The 16718-nt window shown below is 49.4% G+C and overlaps 1 protein-coding gene across 19 annotated transcripts in view; it reads right to left on the bottom strand.

Moving 5' to 3' along the window:
• TRERF1 (transcriptional regulating factor 1) overlaps positions 1-16718 on the bottom strand; it is a 296865-nt gene that overhangs the window by 147053 nt on the left and 133094 nt on the right. For 2 of the 19 annotated variants that reach the window (XM_033864247.2, XM_033864246.2), the window contains exon 3: positions 2785-2894. The exons of the other annotated variants lie outside the window; for them this stretch is intronic. The gene's annotated coding sequence lies outside the window, so the exon portion shown is untranslated. The remainder of the gene's footprint in view (positions 1-2784; positions 2895-16718) is intronic. 19 annotated transcript variants of the gene reach the window in all.

The following is a 16718-nucleotide window of genomic DNA, read 5'->3' as shown; positions in this document are numbered from 1 at the left end:
AAAAGGGGGGGAAAAAAGGTCAACAGCATTCTGAGCACACATCACAAGCTCTGCTCTGCTCACTTCCCCACTTCCTGTTGCTACCTCACCCCGTCACATTTTAGTTTTGAAGCGTATGTGTTTGCTCTGGTATCACTGTAAAGTTTCGGTGGGAGGCCACCGGCGGTACCAGGATGAGGACAGTACGGTTCTGAGACACGAAATCCCAACCGACCAACGGTGAGGAAAGTACACCCAACTTCTCACCCCTGCCCACCAGCAGTGCACCCATTGCTAGGAAAGCACTTGTGGGCGAGTTTTACTTTGTGGGGAACGTTCTATGTGGGCAATGGTCACCTAACCACCAGCCAATACCAGGTGGCTTAGAACTGGGAACCATGCGGGAAAATACTGGGCACCCACAGACCAAGAAATGCCCTGGAGGAGCACAAGCCAACCCTGAAATCCCTCCCCAAACCCTGTGCTCCAAGGAGTAGTCGCCACCTGGGAAAGGAACTGAAAGACTGAAACGCTTTGGAAGTGGGATGCTGTCTAATCTCCGGCTTAGAAAAAGGGTCAGAGGGCTTCACTGGTGGCGCAGTGGTTGAGAGTCCGCCTGCCGATGCAGGGGACACGGGTTCGTGCCCCGGTCCGGGAGGATCCCACATGCTGTGGAGCGGCTGGGCCCGTGAGCCATGGCCGCTGAGCCCGCGCGTCCGGAGCCTGTGCTCCGCAACGGGAGAGGCCACAACAGTGAGAGGCCCGCGTACCACCAAAAAAAAAAAAAAAAAAAAGGGGTCAGAGCAAAAAGAGACATTAAACCATTTGGCCAGGCACCCCCTGTTACAGAGGAAGAAACCAGACCAAGACCTGTCTCCCCCAGCTGACTTAATAACAGCAGAGCGGACCCTAGATCCCAGTTCTCCATCTCCCAGGGCAGGGATTTTCAATACCTTAGCAAATGAACGTGGAGCAGATGCTGAATAAGTGTTGGCTCAGCCACGGTGGACACTGGCTTGTCCGTAATGCATGGGGGTGGGGACGGGAGGGCAGCCTAAAATACTTTTTGTCTCTTACATACCAGGAGGGCCCATCTTCTAGCAGCATGTTTTGGGAGGTACTGCAGCCCATCCTCATAACCCACTCTGGCTCCTGAATGCCTGGGATTAGGGGGTGCCCTTCAGCAGGTCCCTAAACTAGCTTACTGCACCCATTTGCCATTATTCCCCAACCAGGAATAAAAAAAAACAAAATCTGGGAGATGGTGGTGTTGCACAAGGCACAGGACTGGGAATGGAACACTGGGCTTCATCCCTTGGTGAACACAAGGGTGGCCTCAGGGGAGCCATCCTGCCCTCCATGCCTTCCTGGGTCTGTGTGTGCCATGAGAACACTGGCCTCCAAGAAGCCGCTAATCCCGTGGGTCTCTGATTCTAAACCCTTGTATCCTCTCCCACCCCTTGAGCCCCACAGAGCTCCTCCTCCCCCGCCTGCATTCACTGCTCTGCCCTCCTGCTGACTCCACCAGCCCAGCACATCCTGGGAGCCCTCAGAACGGAGATCAGTACACTGAAGGGTGCAATGCATATGTGTGCCTGATTTGAGCTGACCGTGTGCTCTCCATGTGCCTTCCTGTATCATCCCCATGGAGGAAGGCTTTGCTCCCAATCACCCAACCAACAACAAGGTGACGAGGGGCTACAGCACACAGGGTGCTCGGCTGGCTACAGGGTAGGCTGTGTTTCAAGGGCAGAGAGTCAGACATCCCCCAGCCCTGCCCCATCAGCCTCTATCTCCTTCCCCTGACTGATTTTCTTCAGAACCTTTGGGGACAGCTGACATTGTAGTATTTGTCAATTTCCATGGTATAAATACTCTCGGTATGGCCAATCTCAAGCTACCAACATGAGGGCCAGCAGTCATAGAGTCGGGAAGAGATGGGCAGAATCAACTCTCAAGAGCTGGTGCAAGCCAGCTGCGGCACCGCTGGACCAGGCCCTGTGATTATTCTTCAAGGTCAAGCGCCAAGTGATCTTCACTAACAACCAACATCCTTATGGAACTTCAGGTTACAAAGCGGATGTGAGGCCATGACTGTATTTCACCTTCATCCTCTGGTCAGAAAGGTCTTATCACCTTCATTTTGCAGATAAAGAAACAGAGGGTTTAAAAGCTCCCACATTTTTCAGGGGCACTCTGCTAGAGAATGACGTGGTCAGAGCTTGAACTGGGATCTTCTGGGGCAGTCGTGATCTCTCGTTGTTCCCGCTCCCCTAATAACCAGAGGGGAAATTAGTTGAAGGGTGAGCAGTATGTGGAGGACGGGGTGGAAATGCAGAAGAGGTGCAGTGCTTACCCAGATGGCGAATTCACTACAAAGCCCAAAGATCTAGGGGAGCGTGGAAGGCGTGAAAACAAACTTGAAACTAATGAAACCGTTTTGTTCAGTGTGCTTCGCCAGAAAATTGCTTTCCTAAAACAGTGATGCAGTTATTAAAATCTGCATTCCCCAATTCACTGCACCATGAGGTGAAGGAGCAAAAGGAACGGAAAGCAATTTAAATGACGAACAATAGGGAGGCTGGTTGAATAAGTTATGGAATATCCGCATAGCGGAATGCTGCGCCTCCACCCAAAGCCGTGTTTTAAAAGAACAGTTTACAACTAGGAAACGCTCACAGAAAATTGTTTAAAAAGCATGTTACATAACAATATGTGCAATATGATTCCAGTTTTGTAAAAATGAACTAGCAGGAAGCACACCCTATGTATACAGGCACAGAAAAAAAAACTGGACGCACAGACCTTAGAATCCTCATGCTGGTTTCTCCCAGAAGGGTGGGATTATGGACGATTTTTATTTTCTTCTCTATGATTTTCTGTCTGCTCCCACTTTTCTATAACATGTTGCTTTTCTAACCAGAGACACAATAAATAGACCATATTTATACATCTGGATTTTCAAAGGTTGAGAAAATTAATTACAAAAATCAGTGAGGTGAACCCCAGGAAGGCAATCCTCTGGGGCAAAGGTCCAGATGTTTAGATCTCTAATATCCCCCCGAGGAGACAAGCCAGCTTCCCCCCAAACGCCAAGTCCTCTACAGACACACACACACACTCCAGCACATGCCTCCACACCACCCCCTCGCCCCTCCTTCAGGAGGCCATCCTCTCAACCTCACCCCCGATCCAGTCCCACCTTGCTGGGGGCAAAGCATGGAAAGCACAGCAGAGGATGGACAACCAGTAATAATTCACGAGTATCCTCCATGTGGCACGCAGCTATGTTGTGGCACAGTTTCCAACATGTGAACTCAGATACACGGCAATTCTAAAACATAGGTATTGATACCAACAATTTACCAAGAGGAAAGTCAAGTTTAGAAATTATAACCAGGGTCACGCAGCCAGCAAGTGCCCAGAATTGGGAACGAAACCCAAGTCTAACCAGAGTTCATCTATAGATGTTTAAGAGGCCCAACCACTGTCCCTGATCATCACGAAATGCAAAATAATAATATTCCAGTTCAACCTACTTTAATTTATACTCAGTCTGAAAGCGAAATGCACCACCAGTCCCGATTCGAGAATATAAAGATTTAATAATTTAAAAAAGAAAGAAAGAAAAGGAAAGGGGAAAAAAGACCCACAGCTCTGTGCTCATCCCTCATTCAGTGAAGTAAAAATAAAAATCGAACCTTCCCCCAACACACTGTGCTTTAATGAAAGCACCAAGCCAATCTTCTTCACTACCACCCACCCCAGCCCACTTCGTTTAAATTTAGGCAACCACCAGGCAAACTGTACCCAACTGCATTATCTGAAATGAAGTCATAAAAAGTCCTCCTCTGAAACACCAGCCCTTGTTCCAAGGAAAGCGGGGCAGGGCACATAGGGCCAGCATCCTGGGGGAGCCTGGGGCTGTGCCTCGGAGGACCCCTTCGAAAAGAGAGTTTCTGTGACCTGGTTCTCTGCGTGGAGCTGTGGGGCCTTGTGGCAGCAGCTTCCCCTCTCTGGGTCTCAGCCACCCCTCTACAAAGTCAGGGGTGGAATGACAAAAGGGATCTTGAAGGCCTATCTCAACGTACAGCTCTATCGTTCCTGGGACCCTGATGTGCAGAGGGTAGCCAAGGGGCAAGGCCCAGACACCCCACTTCCACAGAATGAATGAACGGCAACCCAAGCTGTGGCTGATCAGGGCGAAATGAGTCGGCCCGTCCTGGAGCTGCTGTAGCTCTTAAGCTCCAGCTTTGGAGTATTCAGTTCTCAGTAAATAAATATTTGGCAACAGGAGGGAGAGCGAGGGCTGAGCCTCCTGGATGGCTCTGGGGCTCGTCACCCTCTGTCCTGTCCAGGGGAAGGATTCTGCCCACCAGGACTCAACAAACTCGGTGTCCCTGATCCCTTCTCCCCACACTTGACTTTTTAAACGTGATTGCACCAGAGAAAAGCTAGCTAATGAAAAACTCTCCCCAGTTTTCTGGATGAATCTGAGGCTTTGGGGGCCTACAAGCCAGCTGGATTTTTCTTCCAGCAACCTAGTCCTTGGATTTCTTTTCCAAGTTTCCTTCCAGTGTTTCGTGAGGGCATCTAAGCCCTTACAGTAGGTCTGTATCCACTCCCTCAAGTGGAGACATGGGGCACCCTGGAAAAGGGGAATAAAATTAATATTCACAACTTGAGGAGAAGCATGGCCTTAACAGTAGCATAACTCACAGCTCCATACGGGAGACACCATTAAACAACTTTGTGCCCGATGGGACCCACGGATTGGCTGCACTGTCTCACCAACCTGGGGCTCCAATCTCTACAGTCAGTGGACAGCAATCCAGAGCTGATCAATGGCCCCCCACACACTCCATTTCAGTCCTCCTCAAGCCCTGCCCCCATTCACACCTGGAACCTTCCAAGCAGGTTGTTCCCAGTTCCTCATGGCTGAGCCACGCTCTAACGACTCCATCAGAAATCCAGGGGAAGAACAGAAAGCATCAGAGAAAGATTTAGAGAAAGAGGAGAGCAACCAGCGGCCCAAGTGCTCTGAAGCTCTCAGATGTTGACGTTACTGTCCAGTTTCAGGAGCTGGGAGGTAAGCCTCCCAGACCTCTCCCCTGACCCTGACATTGACGGAACTGAGGACCCCGAGCCTGGGCCCCCAACTCTCCCACCTCAGCCAGACATCCAAAAGCAGTACTTTCAAGGTGAATAAAATTGGGATATACATATTATAGTACTTTACACAGTGCTAAGTTTACCCAGCCCACCTCCCCAGGAGGGGGAAATGACAGAGAATAATAAATAGTTTTGATTGTAGGTTAAAGCACGGCTGATGCATACAGTAGTAAAAAATGATGAATCCTAGGATCAGACCTGGATTCAAATCTAAGCCATTTCACTTACAAACTGGGTAACCTCAAGCAAGTTACTCAACCCCTCTGAGCTTCCTAGTCTGTGAAATGAGTATGACAGGAGAGAGTATCTATAACTTGGGACTTACTCATTGAACCCCAAGTTGTTTTCCTCAGCGGGCTGGGATGAAAGGAGGAGAATCATGAGTCCCTGAAGAACCAGAAGGACCCAGGCTCCAGAAGCAGACTAAGAGCAACACACGGGTGCATCGGTCCACGCACCTCCCAACCCCCGCAATACACACAGCAGGAGGTGTAGCCCTCACTCACAAACCCCTTGGGCCGCCCTTGCAGACCAGGAACACTGCAGAAATGCTCTAGACATCTGGTTTTCAAATTTTTTTTAGCAGCAGAATCCCAGACCCCAATATAGAGAACAGAGATAAAAAGCAAGATGCTCTTGGAGAAGCGGATTCTAAGATTAACTGCTCTGCAGCCCTGAAAGAATCTTGCAAACTAAAACTGCACTGTACTGGAGAAGCGGCCGGGGGGGGGGGGGGGGCGCGGGTAGGAGAGGAAGGAGGCAGAGGGAGTCATCCGTGGAGAGTGGCGACAAGAAATTAGCTGTGTTAACAGGACTGGGATCTCATGGGGACAGCACCTTCCTCTTGTGACAAAACTGACAGCCTCAGGCACCTTCCTCAGACAGTATTTATGGCACAAACCCCTAATTAGAGGGATCAAGACAGAGGACCATTGAGATATACTCTAGAATGACAATATTTTTTCACAATTACTAAATATTTACTAAGATTCAAGCACCCACCCTGCCCCCAATGACTATCACCTATCTTACCCTCCCACCCCCCGCCATGTCTCGAGACATCCCTTGGAAAATTGGGTCCAACGCCCAGTCTACCGCCTCTGCCCCAGGAAGTCCACCTCGTACTGAGTTGCTGCACCTCAACCCCCTCACTCTCCTTGTTTCTCTCTTAGATTTCATGGGACAGCATTGTCTGTCCAATAAAAACAGCATCCCACCTGGCCGATTCTGCCAGGTCAAATGCTTGTATCCATTAACAACCCATTCAAGCACAGAATGTGACTTGTCATCTTGGGCAGGTGAGAGGCCTGAAGATACCTGCTCATCAGAAGGTAATATAAATGGCGATTGTCTGAAACACCAGCCAAACTGCAGCATCACAAGAGAATGGCACCCCAGAGGGTCCTCCAGAAAGCATGACTGACGCAGAAATACTCCTTCCACTAACCACAGGAAGTTTGAATGACGTGAGTTAAGATGACAAAATATTTTTGCAAGCATTCCCACCGGCCACTCTACTTTGCAACCTGAATCCCGCTGTTTGGGAATGACTGTTTAGCATTAGCGACTTCCCAGGAGAAGGTGATAAGGCAGTACTATGGGAAGAGTAGGGGCCCTGGAGTCAGAGAGTTCTGAGTTCAAATCTCGGCTCTAGCGCTTGCAAGCTACGTGCCCCTGATTAGATGATGTATGTCAATTGGATAAATGTAAGTAAAACACTCAATAAATACTAGCCCTCTCCTAATGCCAACTTTCCACCTCCAGTCCTAATCCCAAAGTGAAGGAGGCCCAAGCAATTGTGCGAAACCATTATTAGGCAAGTACCACTTAAACCCAGGACCGGATCACCTCTGTATTTGTGCAGTGTGGTATTAAGGAAACGAGAGTGTAGCCATAGCATCATGCCTTTGGTCCTTACTTCTCCAAGTCTGCCCAGCACCAAAATTCTATTCATCCTTCGAAACTCAGCTCCAGCGCCATCTTTGCATCTCTCGGCAAAACTTAACCCCTCTTCCACTACTCCATTTGGCTTGATACTTATCATAGTACTTACTCTGTTGTGCCTGGTATTACAGTTATGGCTCTGTGCCCCAACTCCAAAGAAAAGGCTCTTCAGAAGTGGAGGTTTGACTCTCTCATCCCTCCAACCTTCCAGGACTGGCACATTGCCTCATGCAGAGCAGGTCGAAAAATATTTTGATGGATAGATGAACGGATGGATGGATGGATGGGGAAGGAATCCATTGAAGATTGTCCGGATACCATATAAATGCATGATCCTAACAATTCTTTAGTGAGAGCTCACATTCAGTAAGCCAATGAAACCACAGGAGGGAGGGCTGAGGATACACACTGACAAGGAGAATATCTCGCATCTAATACCAGTGGTCTGGGCGGAAGCATAAGCACCGGCCTGGAACCTAAGCAGTGCAGCCCCGATTCTAGCCCTACTCCAGTGTGGCCTACAATCCACTCCCAGCCTCTCCGTGGGCCTCAGCTTCTCCATGTCAACTACTGCCTGCTCCGCCATCAGACACATGGAGAGGCTCAACCAGATGGTGGGAAGAAGGTGCTGTGGAGGCTAAGTGCTGTGTATTCCCCAGGGTCTGGTTTTATTTTCTAAATGGTTTTGGTTTGTATAGTATGTTGTTTGTGACTTTTCTAAAAGAAAAGTCCAGAGGAAGAGAAATGAAACAGCATGTACAGAATTTTTAAAAATAAAACAAAAATCAAGAGGAAGTGGGTCCCTCTCAGGTTTCTCATTAAACCAAGAGTCAAATTTTACTAATCAGCTTATGTTATGGTTTCCATTACAGCGGAGAGCGTATTAAACCTAAAACGATCAAAGAGAAGGTATAGGCCCCACTGCAACTAGATTCCACATCCAGACCTCCCCTGACAGTGAGGTCTTACCTTTCCCAATTACCAGCTGGGGCCTCTGGGTACCTCAGTACCTCAGGTACCTGCTTGCATGAAAAGAAGGGAAGAAGCACTGCTGAATGGAAGCCGATCCCCAAATGTCAATGCTCAACCAGAAAAGGACCCACACCTTCTGAGTGGCTGCAGCGCTGGGTGCCCGGGAAATGCAAACCTGAATTATACCAGAAACACCGGGACAAGAGAGCTCTTCCAGATGGAAGGCTTTAGAAAAGTAATGTGCATTGCTGTAGACAGTGCCAGGCCTAATGCTGACTGGAAGTAACCAGAAATTGACAATGGGGTCAGAGGGGGAGTGGGGGGAAGAAGAGAGCTCCAGGGGTTGCTGAGACCAGAGCCACGGAGTTCCAGACACATGCAGTAGAACTCAGGGCAACGAGAACAGTAGCCAGCTTCTGTGTCCTGATTCCCATCCCTGGTGGTCAGATACTCTGCAGTGTGGCAGTGAGTGGAGAAAGCCAGTGTTGGTGACCACCGTTTATCACACTCTTTCAGTTCTCCAAGCAGGTAACACAGGACCCAGGGTGGATGGGAATTCCGGTGTTAAGAGCCTTCTAGCATTTTAGGAGTCAGGGTGATGCTGCAGAAGAAACACTGTCTTTGGACTCAGAATGGCATTAGAATCCTGATAATTACATACAAAAGGTCACTCAACCTCTCTGACCCACCCGACATGAGTGGGCTTCCCTCCTCCCACTGGACCCAGTTATGACGAAACAGAGGTCACAGGACCCGCATCTTTAATGCAGAGAAAAATACTCCTGGTCCCAGCCGTGGACTGTCCCCCTTGTCCCAGCCAGCCGCCTCAGAGATGCCACATCATCACTACACCAGGAACAACCAAGCAAAGGGATTTGTGAATCAACGTGATACAACCCAAGTGCCGGCTACACAACCCAGCACACAATCACACACAGAGAAGAAAGAATAACAAATTATAACCACCCTCTTGCTGCAGGGGTGGGAGCAGCACTTTCACCCTGTCTGAATTTTTTTCTCGTTGTGCGGGGCTTTCATCTGGCCCTTCATTCATTCACTCCCTCTCTCAACACTGGCTTATGGAGGGCATGTCCTAGGGATATGCCGCTGCAAACAAGACACAAAGCCTCCCTTACCGCAAGGACTGTACCATGGGAGAGGGCAGTAGACACCGGGCTAAAAGAGGCAACCCTATCACAGTGAGACTGGCAAATTCAGGAAGAAAGTGTGCTCTGCTCTAAGTGAAGAATCTTCCCCTCCAGAAGCTGGGGAGGGGAGAAGGGAGGGACTCAGGAGACACCACCAACGAGGAAGGAGGCGGAAGCCAAGCACAGCCCCTTTATCCTTCACCACAGATAATGTCCAGCTACAGCTACCACTATCCTGAATGTCCCCAAGTTCTCATTTCAAACAGTCCATCACCACTGTCCCCATAAACCTCAGCTCTTCCCAAAGCACCCCGAATTTCAGAATCCAAAACAGATGTCCTCGACAGCCTCTTGCTTCCAGGGGAGGCACAAAAGTCTCTGGGAGACCCCGGGGTCTGACTGGGGCCTTGGGACCACCTCCTCTGACTGGCCAGAGTAAGGTGGGAGGGTGTGAACTACACGGCAGGGGCTCATGGCCATCCTCTAAATACAGCCGGGAAGCATGGTCTGACCAATCACAGGAGAAGCCCAAGAGGAGGGGACGGGCCCTGGAGGATGGGAAAGGGGGTATTCCACACGGGCCAACAGCAAATCCAAGGTGGAGAGGCAGAAACATGTCAAATGAACACAGAGGCCAACCTAAGATACTAAATTAATTACCACCAAAAACCAGGGAGTTGACCACTGCTTACCTAGAAGGAACACCTTAACTCCCCTCTTCTCACCAAAAGGCTCCCTCCACCATCCACGCTCTCAAAATAAGAGACTCACAGCACTTCTCGTAATTATAACGATCATTTTTTGAGCCCTACAATGTACCAGGCCTGTACTAGGTGCCTTAAATATCTCATCGAATCCTTAAAACCACCTGATTGAGAAAAGGGTCAGTATGCCCATTTTACAGAGGACGAAATTGAGGCTGAGAGGTTACATAACTTGCGCAAGGCCCCATGGCACAGATCTCCACACAGACACGCACAAAAAGGCTGTATCTGTTCAATCAGATTTGAATTTCCATGACAGCCCCAGGCCCTGGCCACACAGCTCGCTTGCAGGGAAGCTGGTTCCTAGCATGGAGCCAGGCACGTACAGGGCACTCTGTGGGTGCCTTCCCAGCCACTCACCGCTCCCCACACCCTGCCCCACCCAGCCCCACCTGCAAGAGGGAACACGCTGCGCCTGCCAGTCTTTTCGGTTCTTCACAACCAAGTTCATCCTCAAAGACTGAAATTCCCAAGCCCTGTCTACCACTGGAGACCAAATGGAATTTCACAGGTTCATCTCTTGAAAGGAAAAGAAAACCATCACCTGCAGGCAAAGAGGAGCCAAAGACAGTTCTACTTAAAAGGAAAAAAAAAAAGTTCTTAGGCTTTGAACCACTGCTCTCAGTGGCCGATAATCAAGAAACGGGAGTAGGTCGCTTTAAAAATAAATTAATATTCCACGTAAAACCAAAACCAGACAGAAGCATAAACCTCTAGCTTAGAAGCAAGCAGACGCAAACTTGCACAGACTTATTTAAGTGACTGCAAAACTACGCCTACAGATCAAAATAAAAGTCCAGCAGGAAATCTGGGAAGCAGGAAGCTAAGAGGGCTACGGATCCGCACCCAAGATCTCCCTACCACTTCTCCCTCTTGAGATGCTCGTGGCTGGGGTGCCTGATCGCAGAAGGCACTGTCACTCCAGACTGGCATATGTCTGCCGGGCATCTGAAAGCTTTACAGTAAATGGTGACTCATCTATTGCAGCCACCATAGGTACCGCTAATGTAAAAAGCCAGAGTTTGTTCCATCCACATGAAAGAGAAACGCCGGGTACAGGGCTGTGAGCCTGACTCAAACTGTGACCCCTGTTCACTGTCACTCGTCAGCATTTAGCTGAAACTCAAACTGTAATTACCCAGCTCTTGGAGACCGAGAGCAGAAGGAAGGGGGGCTTCTAAGAGGGTCACATCCATAAACACAGCAGAGTCCCTTCTCATCAAGCTACGTCTCCTCATGCAATCACTTATTCAACAACTATTTTATACAGCACCTACCAAGTCAGACACTGGACCAAGTGCCAGATACACAAGGTGAATTAAAAAAACACGGCAACCACCCTCAAGGAGACCCTAAGTTCCCCACTAGCTGCTTTACATACTTTTTCTCATTTAATTTATTAAATTCTCATTTAATAGCTCCATCTGACAGATGCGGAAACTGAGGCTGAGGTCACATGGTTGGTTAAGTGGAGCCAGGACTCAAATCCACTTCTAGGGCACTCTGGGGCTGGGCTCTCAAATGCCAACTTACCTTGCAGTGAGGAGGGACACCTAAGGCCTGGTCCCTGTCCCAAGGAGCTCAAGCCTGGTGGAGGACATGCGCAATGAAGGGAGTGTTGGGGTGTTCGCAGAGGGGGGAGTTCATGAGACGGAGACAATGAACCTGAGCTAGGGTTGGCTCTGGACATCTTCCCGAAAGGAGGCCATGGTGGTGGGAGGTGGGAATAAGGCCAAAAAAGCAGGAAGAGGCGAGGCCTATACTGTGTTGAATGGTGCCCCCGCCCCCGAAATTCATGACCACCGGCAACCTCAGAATATGATCTGATCAGGAAATAGGGTCTTTGCAGATGTAACTGTTAAGATGAGGTCACAGTCATCTTAAACCTACCCTAATCCAATGACCAGTGCCCTTATAAGGAGAGAAAACAAAGACCCAGACACACATAGGGCCATGTGATGACGGAGGCAGGGATTGGAGTGATGCAGCTACAGGTCAAGGAACGCCAAGGGTTGATGGGAGCCACCAGAAGCTGGGAGAGAGGCGTGAAACAGATTCTCCCGCAGGGCCTCTGGAGGGAACCAACCCTGCCGACACCTTGATATTAAACTTCTGGCCTCCAGAACTCCAGAGAATACATTTCTGTTGTTTTAAGTCCCCCAGCTTTCAGTACGTTGTCACAGCAGCCCTGGGAGGTTAGTACAAGGTCTGCTCTGGACAGGACCTACACATTGGGTTAAGGAGTTTGGACTCCCTGCTGCAGGCCATGGGGCGGATTTTAAGCAGCAGAGAGGGGGTGCATGTAGGGGGGTGTTTTATAAAAACCAGTCTGGAGCTTATACCCTTCCAACCTGCGGCCTCCAGTCCTATCCCTTTAGTGTCCTCCAGGACTCCACCGCCCATCTGCCCACACTCTGCTTGCTGGGCTCATCCACACCTGGGGCTTCAAGAGTCTGTCTGCAAATGGCGCCCACCTTCAGCCAGGACATTGCTCTGACCAGACGCCTCCACCTTCTGTTCTCACAGGTTCTCAAACTCAACATGTCCCACGTCAGCTCTGCATCTTTCCCTTCCACCTTGCTTCTGCTGGGTTCCTCTCAGTCACTGCCCTAAAACTGGGGCTCCCCCTAGACTCCCCTGCTCTCCTCCACAACCAGGGAGTCACCAACTGGCTGTCCATCCCACACCCTCTTTTCCACCCCGTGACAGGAGCACAGGCGCACCTCCTCTCCCTCCTGGATTTCTCTGTGGCTGCATCATGGGTTTCCATCCCCCTAAGGGGACTCCCCTTTCCTTTCCACCCTCCACCCCAATCCAGCTGTCCCGAATACCACAGCCAAGGCTAACCCCAAGAAGCTCAGCTCTCAGAACACCTGACCTCTGGCCCCCCGCCCCCCAGCCTGGAGGCCTCCGGCTAATCCACGGGCCTCTAGTCGGTCAGGGGCCCCACCCAGCCTCATTTCCCTGTCCTCCCAGCCCAGCAATCCACTCTCCTCCCTCCTCTTGATCCCACTCTCTAACTGCTCTCCCTGCCAACTCCTCCTTCCTGTCCTGGCTAAGCAGCCACAGAACCGAAGGCCCCAAGAAGTCAAGGCCTAGGACGGCCTGCTTTCTCATACTAGGAAACGCTCACACCGAGTCTGCTTTGGATTCATCCAAAGTGGAGGTAGGTTCACACTTGCAATGCTCAGCAAACTCCTCTTGCTACCGGCACAAACACAGAGATATGGAGTTGTCCCTAAAGCATTTACATATTTAATCAAGGCTGTTATATACCCATCCCCCAGGCTAAAGCCAGCAAACAGGTTCCCTTCCCAGGGGGCTGGAGAGAGTCTGAGGCTGCAGACGGGGTGACGGTGACAGCAGCCACCACTTGCAGCTGTGCTCAGGAGCTTTGGGTATTATCTTATTTAATCTTTACAATCACCCTCCAATTAATTGCTGTTATCACTGTCATGTAACCACAGAAGAGTGAGAACTGAGGGGTTAAATACCTTGACTCAAAGTTAAATCTGGAGGGGGAAAAGGCAGCAATAACGGACACCCCCTGCCCCCGCCCAGTATGTCCCAGTTCACTGACTAGGAAGGGGCAGGGCACTGGGCTCACTAGGGCCCTAAGATACCAGGTCCTGCACCCAGTGCCCATCGGATGTTTGCTCAGAGATTGAGACAGAGTTTGGATCCCCTCCTGTGGACTCTATAAGCCTCTGTTTCCTTATCTGAGAAACAAGAATAATTAACCACCCCCCAAAGAATTACTGGCAGGATTTAAATGCGATAATGTATGTAAATTACAGAACAAAGTGTCTGGCACATAGAAGGTGTTTAATAAAGGTTAGTTGCTTTAAACTGAAAATAAATAGGGGCAGAGAGAGAGAAGCATCTACCTGCCCATGTGAAGTAAAAAGTTACTGACCCACTAGGCATCAAAGCCAACTATTTGTTTCCAAGAGGCACCAATCCTTCATAATTACAAAAAAATGAAATAAAATAATAATAACAATCATCATCATCATAACGGCAGCTACTGCGTATGGAAGACTTACTAAGTGCTAAACACTTTCTGCACATATAAATGAGTTAGTCCTCCCACACCCAGGAGGTAAGCTGAATGGCCCCATTTTACAGAGGGAGGAACTGAGGCTCAGAACGCTTAATTTACTCGGTCACAGTCATGGCAGTTGTAAAGCTGGGACTGACTCCAGGTCCCACATCCTATCACTGCCTCCCGAAAATCAGTCAGACCCCTTTCATGACCTTCACCTTCTTCTCCACCTCAAAAACCCTCCTGCCCCTTCATCCCCTTCTCCTCAGCCCCTCTCCTCACTCAGAGGGAGAAGTGCCTGGGACTGCTTTTCTTGAGAGGGTGTGTGGTTCAGATGCAAGAGCAGGACAGCGGGCAAGAGGACTCTGTCCTGGGCCCAGTCAGCCCAGGAAGGAGCTCGGATCCCTCAGTCCCTGCAAACCTCAGCGCCCTCACCTCACAGGTTGCTATAAGGCCCACACGAGGTAACAGCCACAGATGTGTTCAGGACGTCCTATAGGGCTGTTAAATCCATCTCAGGCCTTCGGGAACCTTCTCCCACCAAATACCACCTCTCTCTCGGGCATCCCCACACTCTGCCTCTTAACTAGTCCCTCATCCCTCACCCTGAAGGGTCTGATTTGCCTCATCCTAAAAACACCATCCCTGACCTTGCTGCCTTCTCATGACATACTTTTGTAGGGGTTCATGTAACCTCCCCCGACCCCCAGGCTATACAAGCTCCCCAAAGGCAGGGACGATAATTCAGACGGCTCTGTATTCCCGACGGGATCCAGCGTCGTGCCATTTTTGGCATGCATCCAGGAAAAACCTTGACAAATAGTCACTGAAAGCACAGAGACCATTTAGGCACAACATCCTAAGTCATTCTCACAACAAACTCGGGAGAGGGTATCCTCATTTTTCACAACGAAGAATCTGGGGCTCAGGTTATGAAGTTCAAGGTCACCCAACTCCCAAGGAGAGGAGCTCCACACTAGAATTTACTAGTTAGGCCCCAAAGTGTCCCAAACACACCAGATAAGTGGCTGGCCTCCTTCCCTTCTTGCCTTGTCCACAAGTGAGTCTTCTAAAAAAACGTTCGACAGCATGGTAAATCTGAATCTGCTTACCAGAATGTTCTCTTTTAAGGCTCTGTCTTTTCCCCTTGGGCCACATCACCAGTTCTGAAACAGAAAGGGCCCCTATTTCTTTGCTTAATTTTCCTGGGGGCTGCAGTACCTTCGCAGGGCTATCTGCAACGGTTCTGTTGCCTGCCTAGTTCTGGGGTGTGGTTGTCTGCCTCCCCCTCTCTACTGCCGCCCTAGAAGTGGAGACGGGCACAAAACGAAGGACAGCAGCCAGGGCCCCCAGCACGCTGCAAAGCTGTTTAATGAAAGAGTGTTTGCCTGGAAGGCAAGAACTCCCGGGATCTCATTGGTGGGTGTCACCATTACCTCCTTCTAGGGGGAAGACAAGGGAAGCTGGAGAAGATGTGTGACTTTCCCCAAACCACATGGCAATGCAGTGACTCAAATCCAGCCCACGTGGACGCCCTGCCCAGGGCTGTCTTCCACCATACGCTGCCCACGTTTCCCCTTTTTACTACCAGAATTATTTCCTCCCCTCCTTTCTTCTTTGAAAAACCTGCATTATATATTAACAATATTACCGGTGGGGGGCGGGGCGGGGAACCTGATCGAAAACACATCAAATAAACTCCGCCCTTTTCCAGATTCTTTTCAATGTGTGTGCATAGATTTTTACCAGCTTGCTGTGAGCACGGGTGAGCTACCCCATGCTGCTCTGGATACACGTAACTGTAATCCCCAGTCTCTACGTGGGTAAGTATTCCTCCAAACTGCTGTCCGAGTTTACTGAACCTTTCCCGGGTTACCTACAATTGGATGATTCCCAATTTCTTCCCATCTTTGGACAAGTTGGTGTTCTGCCCCTTTGGGATTACTTCTGTGGGACTTATTCCAGAAGTAAAAATACTGGTCAAAAGGTATAAACAGTGTCACTGCTACTACAGTCCAAAGTCGCCATGCTCTCCGTCTCAGTAATGACGGTGGTACCCTGTTTTCTTTCCCACGGACCTCAACAGTGGGTTTTATAAATTTGATCAATTTGTCACTAATATGATAGGCCAACTGGAGTACTACCTCAGAGTAGTACATATCTTTCGTGTTTAGGAAATTGAACTGTTCTGCACATCTCACTCAACTGGGCCTCATATGAAATTATCTGTTCCTATGTCTTGGTTATTTTACCAATACAGCCCGAATATTACCTTAAAGATCCTGATCTTTAAGTTCTGGGCATACTTTTGACAACATGTTCTCATCCATCAGTTTATCACAGTTGTTTCCCTCTTCTATACGGTCCCCTTTATCACAATTACTATGGGGTTTTTTTGGAAAAACAAATCCACTTTACTGAGTCACCCCAGCTGTAAACATGTCACTGTGAGAGCACTACCCCAACCTCAGGCCACATAAGCCCACCATGAAATGACTGGGTATATGGTTATTATTTTTGCTTTATAGATTTTATGCCTTTATAGTTGAACACATCCCATTTCATCAATGGTCATTTTTATGGAATTTTCACAAACACATTTGCTCTCCATAGCAAGGATAAATATTCCATCTACTTTCTCTGAGTTTTAAAGAGTTTTTATTTTTATTTTTGTGGCTGCGTTGGGTCTTCGCT

The sequence above is a fragment of the Tursiops truncatus genome, chromosome 10 (assembly GCF_011762595.2).
Source record: "Tursiops truncatus isolate mTurTru1 chromosome 10, mTurTru1.mat.Y, whole genome shotgun sequence".
Lineage (NCBI taxonomy): Eukaryota > Metazoa > Chordata > Mammalia > Artiodactyla > Delphinidae > Tursiops > Tursiops truncatus.
The sequence above is the reverse complement of the archived record's forward strand: the minus strand, read 5'-3'. Positions and strand labels throughout refer to the sequence as shown.